This window comes from Squalius cephalus (assembly GCF_949319135.1).
Source record: "Squalius cephalus genome assembly, chromosome: 3".
NCBI classification, from domain to species: Eukaryota; Metazoa; Chordata; class Actinopteri; order Cypriniformes; family Leuciscidae; genus Squalius; species Squalius cephalus.
Genome location: NC_137124.1, coordinates 33,048,687 through 33,063,819, shown reverse-complemented (window position 1 = coordinate 33,063,819; position 15,133 = coordinate 33,048,687). Strand labels below are relative to the sequence as shown.

Genomic DNA, 15,133 nt, shown 5'->3' with positions numbered 1-15,133 from the left:
TTTTATGCTAATGCTGTTTGTTTTATAAGCAAATTAACGGTGTGGATTTGCCGAAAACAGGTGCTGTGGTGTGAATGCGTACTAAATGATGTGATACTGGAGGAATTAATTAGAGCCTGTGCGGTAATTAGATGCAATAATTTGTGTGATTAGCGGGCTGTTTAAGAAGGAAGACACACTCTCAAGTTAATGCGCATAAGCACACACACACACACATACTTTTTCTTCTTCACGCATATGCTGTGCATGCTCGGATGGGACAGTTGTTGTGTTGTCCCGAACCACAATAGAAAGAGAGTTTGTGAGATGAGGAACTTCCTATTGCGTACTTCAGAAATGTTTCATTAAAAAACGCTGAGGTGGCTATAGCTAATTACCAAAACGAGCCGGTGGTTGGGGGCTCGCTCATCCCTTTTTAATTCCTTTCCTCTTGTCCTTCCCCTTTCTTTCCTTAAGTCAAAAAACCTCCTTACCTCAAAGCGAAAGGGAAGCTTCTCCACACAGCACTTCTAAATTTGGAAAGGGTTTCATGATAAAAGACAGAACCTGTTTTTTTCCCCTCTTCTCATCCTTCCTTCTGTTCTTTTCATTACATATTATTAAAATCATAAAGTGCATAATTAATTTTTGCAGATGCAGTGCATTCTGAGCTCATTCGAATTCAGTTAATAAGGCAGCTCTGCGTTCATCTGCTGGAGTTACTCAGGTGGAAAAGATCCTGAAGAAGTTTGGGGAACAGATGAGATGAATGCAGACAGACAAGTGAACAGAAACACAGTACCAGTATAGGTATATATTATATATAAACAGTCACTCATTCAATCAATATAACTAAAGTTGCAGAAGACTAGAATTTTGTTGATAGTTTGGACAGTTTTGGTGCTTATGTTCTCATCCCATGACTCTTGCTAACAATAACACGGGTTTAAACTTCCAGCTCCAAACTCACCTCTCCGGTTAGGGTGATGGTCATCCTCTAAGGCCGTTACTGACACTGTATGTGAACCTTGTCAAATCTGCTGATAAATCTTCCTTTGTTTCAAACAGAGCCAAACTCAGGCTCACTTTTCATCACCCCGACACATCCCGTTCCAACCCCCCGCCATTCCTCAAGCATCACAGGCTAGCGGTGATTGAAACCACTTGTTGATGAGTGTGTATCCTCTGGGCTGCACTTTCTTATTTTTATTTGTGGCAGATGCACAAGAGGAGATTTGACTGACACCCAATAAGCTCAAACCTAACCTCGTCTAACCCGTAGACCCCTCCTTGTCTCCAATCGGAACCATGTTTACTTTATACTAACTTGTAGCACCCTCCTTTTTAGGCCACCAACACTTTGTGGTGTTAACTTCCATCTCGCAATCAAAACTGCAGATATAAGAAAAAGCCATTATTTGATGAATAGATTTGTTTGGGTTACACTTCATTTGTGTTTATGGGATAGTTCACTCAAAAAGTCTGCCATCATTTTGGAATGACTTGTGTAAGTAAATGATGACTGCATTTTCATTTTTTATCTATTTTAACCTGGAGTGTGTGCTTCATTTTTCAGTTGAGCATTCTAGACTTTCTGAATATACTCCATTGAGCATGGACTTGTTTCGTATGGACACGAACACGTTCAAAATGTTTTTCAAACTCAAGCAGGACAAATGCCTTCTGATATGCTTGAATATCCATTTGAGTGGTTTGGACCTTTTGTCTTTTGTTGATTTTATTAGCATTTTCCAACTTCTTCTCTAAGACGTTCTAAGAGTGCTGCCACCTCATGGACCCACCAATTAGTGCTGTCTATTTTGAGCACAGTCACAAATTATGGTCACCTTGATTTTTCCAAGCAAGACATATGTCCCTAGATCAACATTCCTGTCCGAAAACTTTGAAAACTTAACCCTATCCTTACCCTTAAACCTAACCTTGCCCATAAATTGTCCCTAAAATCAGAGGGAAATTATATGTGAACAACACTGATGTAGAAGCACCTAACCCTGACTGAAAGCCTAAACTTGACATAAACTGTAAACTTGCCTCTCAAATCTGATTGGTTGATTGGAATGTTGATCCACGAACATGTTGTGCTTGGTGAAACATTTGGGCTAAACATAACAATCCAACAAGTTGTTGAAAAGAAGAAAAATCATGGCAATATATAGTTAAAAAGTCTGGGGTCAGTAATCTTTTTTTTTTTTTTTAATGGTAATACATTTTTCAGCAAAGATAAGATAAATTGATTAAATGTGATAGTAAGTCACAAAATATTTCTATTTCAGTTAAATACAGTAATTTTGAACTTTCTATTAATCAAAAAAAATCTGGAAAAAAAAATGTCACAGTTGAACTGTGTTCCACGTTAATAAAAATAAGAAATGCTTCTTGAGCATCAAATCAGCATATCAGACACTGATGTGACACTGTGAATGTGACACTTAATGGGATAGTTAATCCAAAAATGAAAATTCTGTCATTTACTCACCCTCAAGATGTTCCAAACCTGTATGAATTTATTTCTTCTTTCTGAACACAAACAAATATATTTGAAAGAATTTCGGTAACCAAACAGTTTTTAGGGATTGACATAGTATTTTCTTTTCCTCCATACTAGAGCCCGACCGATATGGATTTTTGGGGGCCGATGGTGATCCCGATATTAGGGAGTAAAAAAAGCCCGTAAAATATTTGCGGCCGATATCGGCCGATAAAATCGGCAGACCGATAAATCGGTCGGGCTCTACTCCATACTATGGAAGTCAACAGGACCCTGGGCCTGTTTGGTTACCTATATTCTTCAAAATATCTTACTTTGTGTTCAGCAAATTCATACAGGTTTGGAACAAAATGAGGGTGAGTAAATGATGACAGAATTTTCATTTTTGGGTGAACTATCCCACTGAAGTAATGGCTGCTGGAATTTCAGCTTTGGCATCACAAGAAAAAAAAAAAAAAAAAAAAAAAAAAATATATATATATACAGTGCTATGCATAAGTTTAGACAGCCATGCTAAAGTTGACTAAAAAGAGGAATAAAAAATCATCTTTTGGAAATTGAACTTAATGCCTTAATTTAAAAAAATTAGGAAAAATCCAACCTTTAAGGACACCAATTTTCTTTGTGAATGAATAATGTATCGTAAATAAATAAATGTTCTTCCTTAAAATACAGGGTGCATAAGTTTGGACACCCCTATGTTAAATTCCCATAGAGGCAGGCAGATTTTTATTTTTAAGTATTTTTTTAAATTATTTTTTTAGGATACTATGCATCCTGAAAAAGTTACCTTGGCCTTTGGAATTAAAATAGCCCCACATCATCACATAGCCTTCACCATACCTAGAGATTGGCATGGGGTACTTTCCATAAGATCATCTCTCAATGCAAATCAAACTAGCTATTAGGCTAACTGAAATAAAACCATGCCAATCTCTAGGTATGGTGAAGGCTATGTGATGATGTGGGGCTATTTTAATTCCAAAGGCCAAGGGAACTTTATCAGGATGCATAGTATCCTAAAAAATAAATAAATAAAAAAACTTAAAAATAAAAATCTGCCTGTCTCTATGGGAATTTAACATAGGGGTGTCCAAACTTATGCACCCTGTATTTTAAGGAAGAACATTTATTTATTTACGATACATTATTCATTCACAAAGGAAATTGGTGTCCTTAAAGGTTGGATTTTTCCTAATTTTTTAAATTAAGGCATTAAGTTCAGTTTCCAAAAGATGATTTTTTATTCCTCTTTTTAGTCAACTTTAGCATGGGTGTCTAAACTTATGCATAGCACTGTATATATATAATAAAATAGAATTCAGATATTTTAAATTGTAATAATATATCACAATTTTACTGTTTTCATTGTAATTTTGATCAAATAAATGCAGCCTATGTGAACATAAGATACTTTAAAAAACATTAAGAAATCTTAGCAACCCCAAACTTTTGAGTGGTAGTGCATGTTGTAAGTTTTTTTTTTTTTATGTATCCTGTCCATCTTCAGTCTGTCATCATTTGTTCAGCGGCATTAAAAAAGCCTGTGGGGGAACACACCCCTTACACTCGTACCTGCTGTAATTGTGGAATAACAAGAGCAACCTGGGGGACGCAATTTGTCATCTGTTGTATTAGGAGAGAGAAAAGTGAGAAACATGTATTGCTCTTTTCCTTAATGACCACTTCCTATTCTCCTTCCCTTGGTGGAGCTTTGATATGTCGCTCATTTAAAATATGCATATGTAAAAAAGTGCCACGTAAACACACACAGATACAAACAATAAAATGCGTGTAAGGCCCGAATACGTGGATGTTACGAGAAGCAGAGCGCTAATGAACGAACAAGCTGAGATGAGGTGCACGGTTTATGAATCATTTATGTCATTATGACAAATGACATGGAAACCTTAAAAGGCCTTAGAATATGAATTTGTACAGAGCAAAAGTGTATGGTAGGAGAGTGCTCCCTGTAGAAATCAAGTAGAACTTGGTTAAACATGAAATTCATATTGGCTTCCTAAAGCTGAATTAGACAGGGGGGCCACACAGAGCTCACAGGAGACCGCCGAACATGAATTATTACCAAATATAATTTCAGCTATTAGTTCACCATGCTGAGTATCAATCACTAGCATCTGAGGTGGAAATTAATATTTTGTGGAAGAAAATAGAGCAAGAGTAAGACGGGGACTCATTTTCTCACACTTTTTTTTTTTTTTTTAACTCCTGCGGAGTTTGACATTTTTATACGTGGTGTTGGATGAGTATGACCCATTACCATACAGATTATCCATTGAGAACACTTACACAGTGAATTAACATAACCTGAATAAAAGAAAAAGGGTAAAACAAAAAGGAGTGGAATAGGAAAAAAAAGATTATGTGTAACATGCCATCCTTTGCAGTTTTGTCGAATCGCAGCCAAGATCTATGTTTTGTCTCAAACTGAAAGGGAAAATAGTTTAAGAGGGAAATCCTGTGGTCTCACTGCCTACTTTTGGCTGGCTTGTATTTTGGTTTCTTTGAGTTCTCTGTTGCTTGAGGAATGAGAGGGATCAGGATCAGGCTCAGTAGAAATCATTTAAATATGTGCATGAAAAGGGGACATATCTTTAGGAAGCAATTTTTTTCTTGATCTTAGATAAGCGTTTGTTGTATTATGAAAGCATATTATAACTTTTAGAAATAACTTATTCTCCAGTAAAATACCCTCAATGGAAACCGACAATAGAGTAAAATATGAGAAATTCCACTAAACATTGTGCACTTTCTGATAGCTTGTAGATTCATATATTCATATTCAGATTAATGGTTGATCTTTTAATTGGAATATTTGTTAAACTTTTCATATTTTACCCTGAAATTTTGAACATTTGATTGCATAGGGAAAGAGTATCTGATGTTTATTTTAACAAGGTCTGTGATTGTTTCAGTTCGACCAGAACAGCTTCAGTGAGGATTGTTTTGTGAGGAAGTTTTTGCAAAGAGGCTGTTCAGAGAATCTTTCCTTCTATTATGTTTTTATGCATACAGGCAAAGCAAGACATTTCTAAGACACTACTGTTCAAACGTGTGGGGTTGGTAAGATAAAAAAGAATAAGAAAAAAGTGTATATGTGTGTGTGTGTGTATATATATATATATATATATATATATATATATATATATATATATATATATATATATATTAGGGCTGTCAAACGATTAATCGCGATTAATCGCATCCAAAATAAAAGTTTGTGTTTACATAATATATGTGTGTGTATGGTGTATAATTATTTTCTATATATAAATACACACACATGCATGTATATATTTAAGAAATATTTGCATGTATATACTGTGTATATATATTTATATTATATATAATTTATATTATATATAAATATTTTATATATAAATAACACATTTTTCTTAAATATATATGCATGTGTGTGTATTTATATATAGAAAATAATTATACTCCATACACACACATATATTATGTAAACACAAACTTTTATTTTGGATGCGATTAATCGCGATTAATCGTTTGACAGCCCTAATATATATATATTAGGGCTGTACCAGAATATTCGAGTATTCGAGTATTCGTTCGGTGGGTTGGTATTCGATTTTCAAATTTGACATTCGAATATTCGTTTTAATTATTATTATATTTTTTTTTTACACCTGGCATCCCCCTAGAAACGGTTCCCATTCGCGCTTGAATGGGGCTGTCATGCGTTTTCTCAGATCGGATAGTTCTCTCTGATTTATCAATATGAACAATGAACACATAAATGTGTTTTTACAAAACGGATATGAATCCGAACTTCAAATCCCGCGCTATAGGCAGATGTAATGGAGTGCACGTCACTAGCAACAGATAAGCTGCATTTTACTGATCGTCAGCTAAAATTTCTAAATCAAAGACCGCAATAAGAGAGCGGCAACAGCCCTGGTAAGATCATTTCGGTTCTTTACTTTTAATGAAGTTGATTGTGTGTTAAAGCATCTGCGACCCACTTTCACTTTGATTTGCGATAGTTTGCACGTTGGCTTGATGAATAGATGCTGATCTGCGGTGACGCGTGCTGTAAGCGTCGTCATATCTGGCTATAACATGATATAGCCTAAAACACGCTCTCACACGGTTATTTTTTTAGCATTTTTGGGCGAAATACAATACTCTTATTTTAGAGCGCAGAACAGCGGAGTTTGTATGGGCAGAAGTGCATGCCTGAGCTTGTAGGCTATAAGCTGCGTTGCTTTGACATTGTGGAAATAGAATAGAAACAATATATTAGCCTACCCTTTACTGTGTCAGTAATTACTGTGCTGCTGATTTCTGATTTGAGAGTTATTTGTTACTCAGAAAAATATTAGGCTGTGTTTTGTATCACTAGTGCAGTGTCCGTTCTCGGAGCCCTGCGCGTGAGGCGCGCGCGCGCTTCCCGCTCGCGCTGTTCTGTATTAAAAGTTTATTAATTCTGAACGTGTCACGTCTCGCGTGTCTATATTGCACCAAATGTGACACTGCACTCGTGAAGTTGATTGGATGAACGGTTCTAAATGCAAGATAAATAATCTAAATGCAAACAGACAGACGCATAGAGATTCCTGCCTTTATTAGAGAGAAGAATATGTTCAGCCCCCTCCCTCCGAAGCTTCGAATATTCGATGTTAATTCCTATCGAAGCTTCGAAGCTCAAAAAATGGTATTCGGACCAGCCCTAATATATATATATATATATATATATATATATATATATATATATATATATATATATATATATATATATATATATATATATATTTCTTATGTTCACCAAAGCAATATTTAATTAATCAAAAATACAGTAAAAAGGGTAATATTGTGAAATATTATTACAATTTAAAATAATTATTTTCTATTTTAATATTTTTTAAAATGTCCTTTTTTCCTGTGATGGCAAAGCTGAATTTTCAGCATCATAACTTCAGAAATCATGCTGCGTTCATGCCATGTCGTAATTACCGTAAATAAAGCTCTGTATGCTTTTGAAACGCTCTTGTGGTGCTTTGTCATATTACTAATCAATGTGCACAATGACGCTTCTAGTCGAACACACCTGAAATCTGCAGTGGTCAGGTGGTACAAGTTGTATCTCTCTAGAAAAAAATTAGTTTACATGTTGTAATTACAAGTTCTACAAGCACATGAAGGTTTTGTACAGTTCAGAATCGTTACGGTAATTAAACCATGGCTTGAACACAGCATCATTCTAATATGTTGGTTTGCTGGGGACCCTCTGTCCTGCAAAGTTAATTTCCATCCTGCTTTCGCACACCTGCATGTGTACTTTCAAGTGATCCTTAAGAGCTTGATTAGCTGCTTCAGGTGTGTTTGATTAGGGTTAAACTCTGCAGGACAGTTGCTCCCTAGAGAAGCAGGGTTCAAGTATTTGGGTATCAACAAAATTGAGTTAAAGGATCATATTCTTACTCTTATTATCATAAATTATGCTCAATTCATTGATCGTTGATATGTTTTTAAAGTTCTAATGCGACAATCTGCTCATGTGAGAATTTTCAGTTGTAACTGTAAATGCTGGGAGGCCCACTGCTGCAGAATGAAAGGCCTTGAACTGTCACATGAGGCCGTTGCACATCCTTTCCATCGCTGCACATTACGTCTGTTTTGTTTTGGTCTGATTGCATGTCAAAGTGATGGAAAAAAGGAACAGGGAGGCTTTATATGAAGCTGGTCAGATTGCAGCTAATGGCCACTCTAGTTTGACTGCTTTACTCTTGTGTTTTTTGTTCCGTTCATTGTTTTGTGCAGCGACCTCTGGTTAAGTGTGTGGTAGGACTCAAGCGGACGCATTTCCTCCTGATTAACGTGACGCCTGTCAGCTTGGTGAGACGTTCCCCCACGACCCCTCTAGACCGGTCCCCCTCTTCTACTACTCCTAATAGACGTGAAACGCTGCAGTCAATACTTTTTTTTTCTACTCGTCTTCATCCCTCTCACTCTCTCTCTCTCTGTCTCTCTTTCTCAGATTGCTGCATGTCAGGAGGAGGTTCACATTGGAAAGTTCAGCCAAATGTTATCTAGCACAGGGAGGTTTCAAAGGGGAGGCCCGTTGCTCCCCCTCTTCCAACTTCTAGTTTCTGACTCTCTTTCTCACTCTCTCCCTGTGTCTCTCGCCCAATCTCCCCACCCCCCCGGCTGCCTTTCAAACTCGCAGCCAATAAGTGTCTGTGATAACATCAACAGCTGTCAAAGACCCAGGCAACTGTGCTTGTCTCGTAAACCCAAACACCTGTACTCTCTCATTCTTTTGATTGTTATCCCTCATACACACGCACACACACTGCTCTGCTCTCTATCACTCACATTGGTTTGATTTGCCTGTCAGAAAGAAGGGGATGTGCCAAGATCTGTGGAGCCGTGCGGAGGGGTGTGTGTGGGTGTATTCCGTGATGGGAGGGGGGGAATTTATAAACTGAGTGAGAGATATAGACAAAAAGAGAGAAAGAGAGAGTGTCTCTTCAAAAGTTTGGCACAGTTTGAAAGAAGAACTGGGGGCTTATGAAGAGGATGTCACAACAAACTATAGTGCGTCACCCCTTTTTTCACTCCTCTACTTCATTGTCTTGTTTAACATTGAGGGGAAGGTGTGTGTGTCAACATATGTTTGTATTTAAATGCCAGTCTCATCAGCACCTTTCACCTCATGCGCACCCACCACCCGTCAGTCTCCAGATGCGCATCTATCCCATTTATCGGCCTACAGTGCTCTTGCTTGGGCTGCGTAATCCAAGGCTGTGACCATGTCTTGAACATTAGGGGGGATGGTAGTAATGGTCTTTGTTCAAAGGAATTAAATAATTATAGGAGTTAAAGGGGTTTGGAATAAAGAAACAGAAATACATCATTAAAATAACTCAAATTTATTGTAAAGCAATGCATTTGAACTGTTTGCAAATACCATTTTTAATTTAAAAAATGCACAAATTCACATTGTTTACGTCTACATTAATCCAGATCATTTTTAAAACGCATCTTTTTCTCTACATTTTGACCTTACACTGAGACGTTTGTTGTAGTCCTGAGCTTTTTGAAAACGCTCTCCAAGGAGGATTACATTTGAAAACACCGTTTTTGCGTTGTAGTGTGGACTGTGAGAATGGAGGTGTTCAAAAACTCTGACGCATGTTTAGTCGTGTGACGTATATTGTATCCATACATAGTCTATAGATATATCTATGGTTAGCCAGCATGTGCCAGATATGTGCTATTCACTTGCACTTTGTTGTGGAAGATAAATGTTACTTTGTACAATTACATTGCTAAAATGAAAGAAAATTTACTCACAATTGTTGTCCTGCATCAAAACATGAGGGCAATTGTTATTTTTGCCCATAACAGACCTGCCAACCTGTACGCATTTTGCGTAGCAGATACACATTTTGACCTCAAAGTACGCTGGTACGATTTGCCACTCTAAACTACGCAAAAACCTGGTGACACCTCTGTGCACGCACAGTCCTCAAATCAAGCAATAGCAACAGAAGAGTTCAACCAATCATAGCGCTGGGTTCATTCCCCAAATAGCAAGCGGGGATGATTGACAGATGCGTAAGGCCTATCATCATTAAAAAGAGACTGAAAATCGACACCAGTAAAGAATCCCGATCGATCCCCCTTCCACTCCCACGGCCCGCCGTCTGACTGATTTCATAAGCGAGGACAATACAGTAGTCACGGTACTTCTGAGTCAGAAGTTCTGACTCCTGAAGGTAAACGGCCTGGGGTCGATGTGGAAAGTTGAAATATTGTATTGAGTTAACTAAATCCTATGGATTCGATGATCACACGGATCGCATGGATTATCTTAAAATACTCCGTTATTCATGGTCACTCAGAAAAGAGGAAGACATCATTCAGCCATGCAAATAATAAAATGCTCAAGTAATGCTGAACAATAAATCTTAATAAATTTGAAATCGCTATGGCTTAGTGATTATGAAAATGATGTGATTTGTGGATAACTGATAAGTGCAAGTCTGGAGAAACAGGCGTATATGTATTCATTCTCAGTGTTGAGAAACATAGCCTTCATGTGTTACGTTATTGTGTTAAAAATAACTAAAGTACCTAATTATGTTACATATTTATTTTGTATGAAAACTAGCGCGTTAGTTACTTATGGATTAAAAAGTAGGCTACCATTGTATCAGTGCTGCGCTCTCTCTCACAAACACAAGCACACAGAGAGAGAGAGAAGATAATTGTAAAATAAAAATTGACGGGCTAAGTTTAAATTTTGTTCTTGCTTGTTTTTTTTTCTGTCAAAATGTCAGAAAGCATTTTGTATTATCCATCCGTGTTTTTAAAATTCATTAAATGACGGACGTTTTACTGTTAACACAGCCCTCGTTATATGTCGGATTTGTCTAACTTATACTTGATATTCTTTTTAGAATAAGTGATTCGTTATGCTATTATTGGACTCCTGTCTATTCATTGTCAACTGTTTTCTATAAATATGTTTGTATTGGTAACATTTATTCAGCTAATGCGTGTCCTGTTTAAAATGTGCAATGTTCAAATGCAAAGACAGCACGTCACAAATAGAAGCCCTTTTCCCTGTGGTATTTAGTATCATATTTGGATATTGGAATAAAAAAAAATTAAGTAGCCTTTCCTAATTGTACACAATGTTCCTATGTTTTTTTGTTTTTTGTTTTTTTTACTGTTTTCTAGGGGTTTCTTAATTTTAGACTAGTCGACCAGCACACATTATATGCAATGCAATATAATGCATGTGTGTCGTCGTCGTCGTCATCGTCACAGTCACATTCAGCTATGAATTACATGAATCATGAAAATATTAGATATTTGACAAAAATTGAAGTGGTTTGCATCAAATACTGTGATAATACTTTGATACTACTGTTAGTCGATTAACATTTCTATTGTGAAACCGTTGTCAAATATTAGAGACTTGTCCCCCTCAGAGTCTTATGGTGTGTGTGTGTATAGCCCTGGTGTAATCCACCTTACCCTAAAGGCTTTGGCTCCCATCACTGCCGCTGTCATGCTGGGCTGCTATATCCATCATTTAGTCAATGAGAAGTAATGACAGAGTAGAGCAAAACAACAGCAGTCTGTCTGCGGGTTCCTGTTTGAAGGGAAACACACCAGGTTGCTATGAGACACAGCCCCAGTGGAGCAGGAGCGGGGCCGCAGACACTGAGGCATTCTGGGATTTGAGACTGATTCAGTCTTTATGATCAGGTGCTGACTGGAAATGAACAGGCTGCTTCTGTTGCGTTTTTGATGTTGTAAATGTGGACATCATGTTTCAGGGATTTGAATATTCATGAGCCAAGGAGAAAAGGGGCAGTGTCTTCGGACAGAGAGAGAGAGAGAGAGAGAGAGAGAGAGAGAGAGAGAGAGAGAGAGAGAGAGAGAGAGAGAGAGAGAGAGAGAGAGAGAGAGAGAGAGAGAGAGAGAGAGAGAGAGAGAGAGAGAGAGAGAGAGAGAGAGAGAGAGAGAGAGAGAGAGAGAGAGAGAGAGAGAGAGAGAGAGAGAGAGAGAGAGAGAGGCTGTGCCGGAGACAGGAAGTTCTCAATCACGGCCGAGAGGAAACATGTTGTGTATGAGTGTGTGAGCAAGAAAGCAGAGAAGAGAACGAGTGAGCGAGAAATGAGAAAGTGTTTGTTGAGGGTGAGCTGTTCGTTATTCTGATTTATGTGTCAGACACATTAACGGTGGAATGGCACGCAGTCGTTTTCCTCCTCCACAATTGTGAGCTACTGATGGCCACATTGCAGAGAGACAGAGAGCTGCTACTCACACTCAGTCTTCCTCCGTTTGAGTGTGTGGTTATCTGTGATCATGCAGGATTCAGCATGTGTTAAGGTTTAACCCGTAACTAATCGCATTGCCTGTGCTGTATCACGGCTGTGTTCTGAGAACACCGACCCTCCAGTCTTGGACTCCAGAAAGACCACACATCTAATAGAATCCCTGTGCCTCAAACAATAGAACATGGTGCTAAGATCGGATATAAAATAAGTTTTAAAATATTAATTACTATATTAACTAATAAATATATATTTATATCAATATATATAATATTTATTTTTTATATACTGTATATAAACTTCTTAAAAAAATATTACTGACCCTTAAACTTTTACAGTCCAAAGCGTAATAAAAGCTCACTTAAATGATACAGAGGGACCAGACAAAATTCTTGTGCTATTTTTTGGCACAAACATATTACTAGCAAAATTTCCAACTGCTGGTGCATATATAATTTATTTTTTTCCCAACAAGACTGCACTTAATTGGTCAAAAGTGACAGTAAAGACATTTATAATGTTACAAAAGATTTATATTTCGAATAAATGCTGTTCTTTTTAACTTTCTAATGATTAAAGAATCTGGAAAATCTGGAAAATGCAACCATTTTCACCATCGATAATATGAAATATTTCTTGATCACAATATCAACATATTAGTATGATTGTGTGACACTGATGACTGGAGCAATGACTGCTGAAATTTCAGCTTTGCATCACAGCTTTATTTTTTTTTTAAATGGTAAGTTGCAATCATTTTTTCTTGAATTGATATGCTTACATGCTTTTAAAATATAATTTTATGAAGGATTCTAACACAAACCCCCCAAAATTAAGAATGTCCAACATGTATGAAAGTTGTCAACTGTGTTCGTTAACTGCATGCCACAGCACTGTGGTTCACTGTCTTTCCGATCATGGATGTTTTATGACAATCCGCTGCCACATTTGCTGGCACTGGAGAAAATGTGACCAAAAAAAATAAATTCTATAAAAATCCAGGATTGAAGTGTCACAATAAGAAATCCAGTGGTATAAGCAATTTATATCTTAACACATAGTTCATATTGTTTAAGACACAACGTATATGTCAGCAGTGACATAAAATATGGCTTTAATTCACCATTGCAGACAAAAGAGGGGGTAGGGAGACGAAATATTTCTGCTTCTTTTATACTGTTCAAACTCAAGAGGGTTTGCTCTTTTTATTACCACTAAAAACGCTAAAGACTTTAGATGGGTCTCGTTTCAGGCACTCTTTTTTTTTATTTCTGGCAGCCATGGATGCCAAGAACAAACAAATGGCAGTGAAATGCATGACACATAAACACAAACCCATACGTGGAAGTATTTGACCTTTTCTTTCTCCCTGATCCTCGCTTCAACATGAAAGAACAAAAACAAGCTCTGCCACCCATGCAGGTGGGGCTTGAGACTGACAGTAGTAGTTGTTTGACACAAGCTTATTCATTTTAACCTCTCGAAATGAGAGATTAAAAGCTGGGTCTGTGTGCTTTGTGCGATAAACAGGAAATTTCGGATGTGCTTCCTCTTTTGTGTAAAGTCATTACTGGCAGTACAGAACATCCACATAAGGCCAGGATGGTACAGTAATTAAATATGCAAAGACAGTTGTATTAATTCGGTTTATGCACATTAGGAACAAGTTAGCCAAAGGTCCAGTTCTGTGTGTCTGAACAGTGTCTCCCCAGGGATTTGTGAGAACATATCATGGGCACCCAGGACGGCTGTGCTTTTCTCCTCTGTGCTCATGGAACAAAGTAAAATGCCTGACATGTTTTTTTTTCTTCTCTGCCTCAGTTGCTCTACCTCCTTTGTTGAGATCTCAGGTTCAGGGAACAGAGGCCTAAGGGTAGAGATAGAGGCGGTGCACTGTAAACATTTGGTAATTAGGAGTCCGGAATATCCGCTATCATTGCATATTTTATTCCGCCAATGAGGGAGGTAAAGGGGGCTGTTGTCTCTCTTTTTTTTGTCACTTTTCCCACCGTCAGCCACTCTTGTGATACACTTGTGGTATGAGAGGTTGATCATCCTGTGACTGAGGCCCATGGCATCATTAATGTTAATTAAAAGCAGTTTCACAGGCACATCCCAAGCTACGCCCTGCTGACTACGATGAAGTGCACCACAGCGCCCCCTCAGGGCTGAATGAACTGCACCACCCCATTCTGTCGTGATCTTAAAGGGATAATTCACCAAAAAAAAACAAAAACAAAATTCTTACATTTACTCAACATCATGTCATTCCAAGCCTCTATCACTGTACCTGTATTTTGTAATCTGTAATCTGAATGCTACACTTCAATTTCACAGTATAACTCTGTCACAACATTGTCGACTATCATGTGTGATCTCAGTGCTGCAATTGGCCATTACAGTGACAGCCTTTTCAATTCCGCACCAGTCCAACTCGTACCCGAAATGCTTTGTGTTAGTGTCACACACATGTTGTCGTGCATTAGCATAAGACACAGTCGTGTGCAAAACGAACCGGTCAGGATGTGTCTGATTTCTGATTGAAGATCAGAAGATGAGATCTGCATCAGCTCTGTGGGCAGTGGCGGTTTGTTGGTGGTGGCAGTGGCACAAAGGCTGTCATTGTTTTAATGGGAGGCGGTCCATGCTGGGCTGTAATTAGCTTGCTGCAGGTTGCTGGGCCCAGCTCATTTGTGTCAGGCGGCGGGTAATTGTGTTGTAAAGTGCGGGGCGCGTGAGTGATGGCGTAGGCCAGCGCTGCAGGTGATTTGTGGGGCTGTGGCCTTGCTGTACGCATTACTAA

The 15,133-nt window shown here is 37.9% G+C and overlaps 2 protein-coding genes across 2 annotated transcripts in view; one reads left to right on the top strand and one right to left on the bottom strand.

The window, feature by feature from the left end:
- The window catches only part of LOC307155441 (uncharacterized protein), a 39,147-nt gene extending 25,903 nt beyond the window's left edge, over positions 1-13,244 (bottom strand). The window contains exon 1 of the mRNA XM_079866052.1: positions 13,235-13,244. The gene's annotated coding sequence lies outside the window, so the exon portion shown is untranslated. The remainder of the gene's footprint in view (positions 1-13,234) is intronic.
- The window catches only part of LOC307155254 (uncharacterized protein), a gene marked incomplete at its 3' end in the record, with an annotated part of 138,139 nt that overhangs the window by 7,466 nt on the left and 115,540 nt on the right, over positions 1-15,133 (top strand). The window lies entirely within an intron of this gene.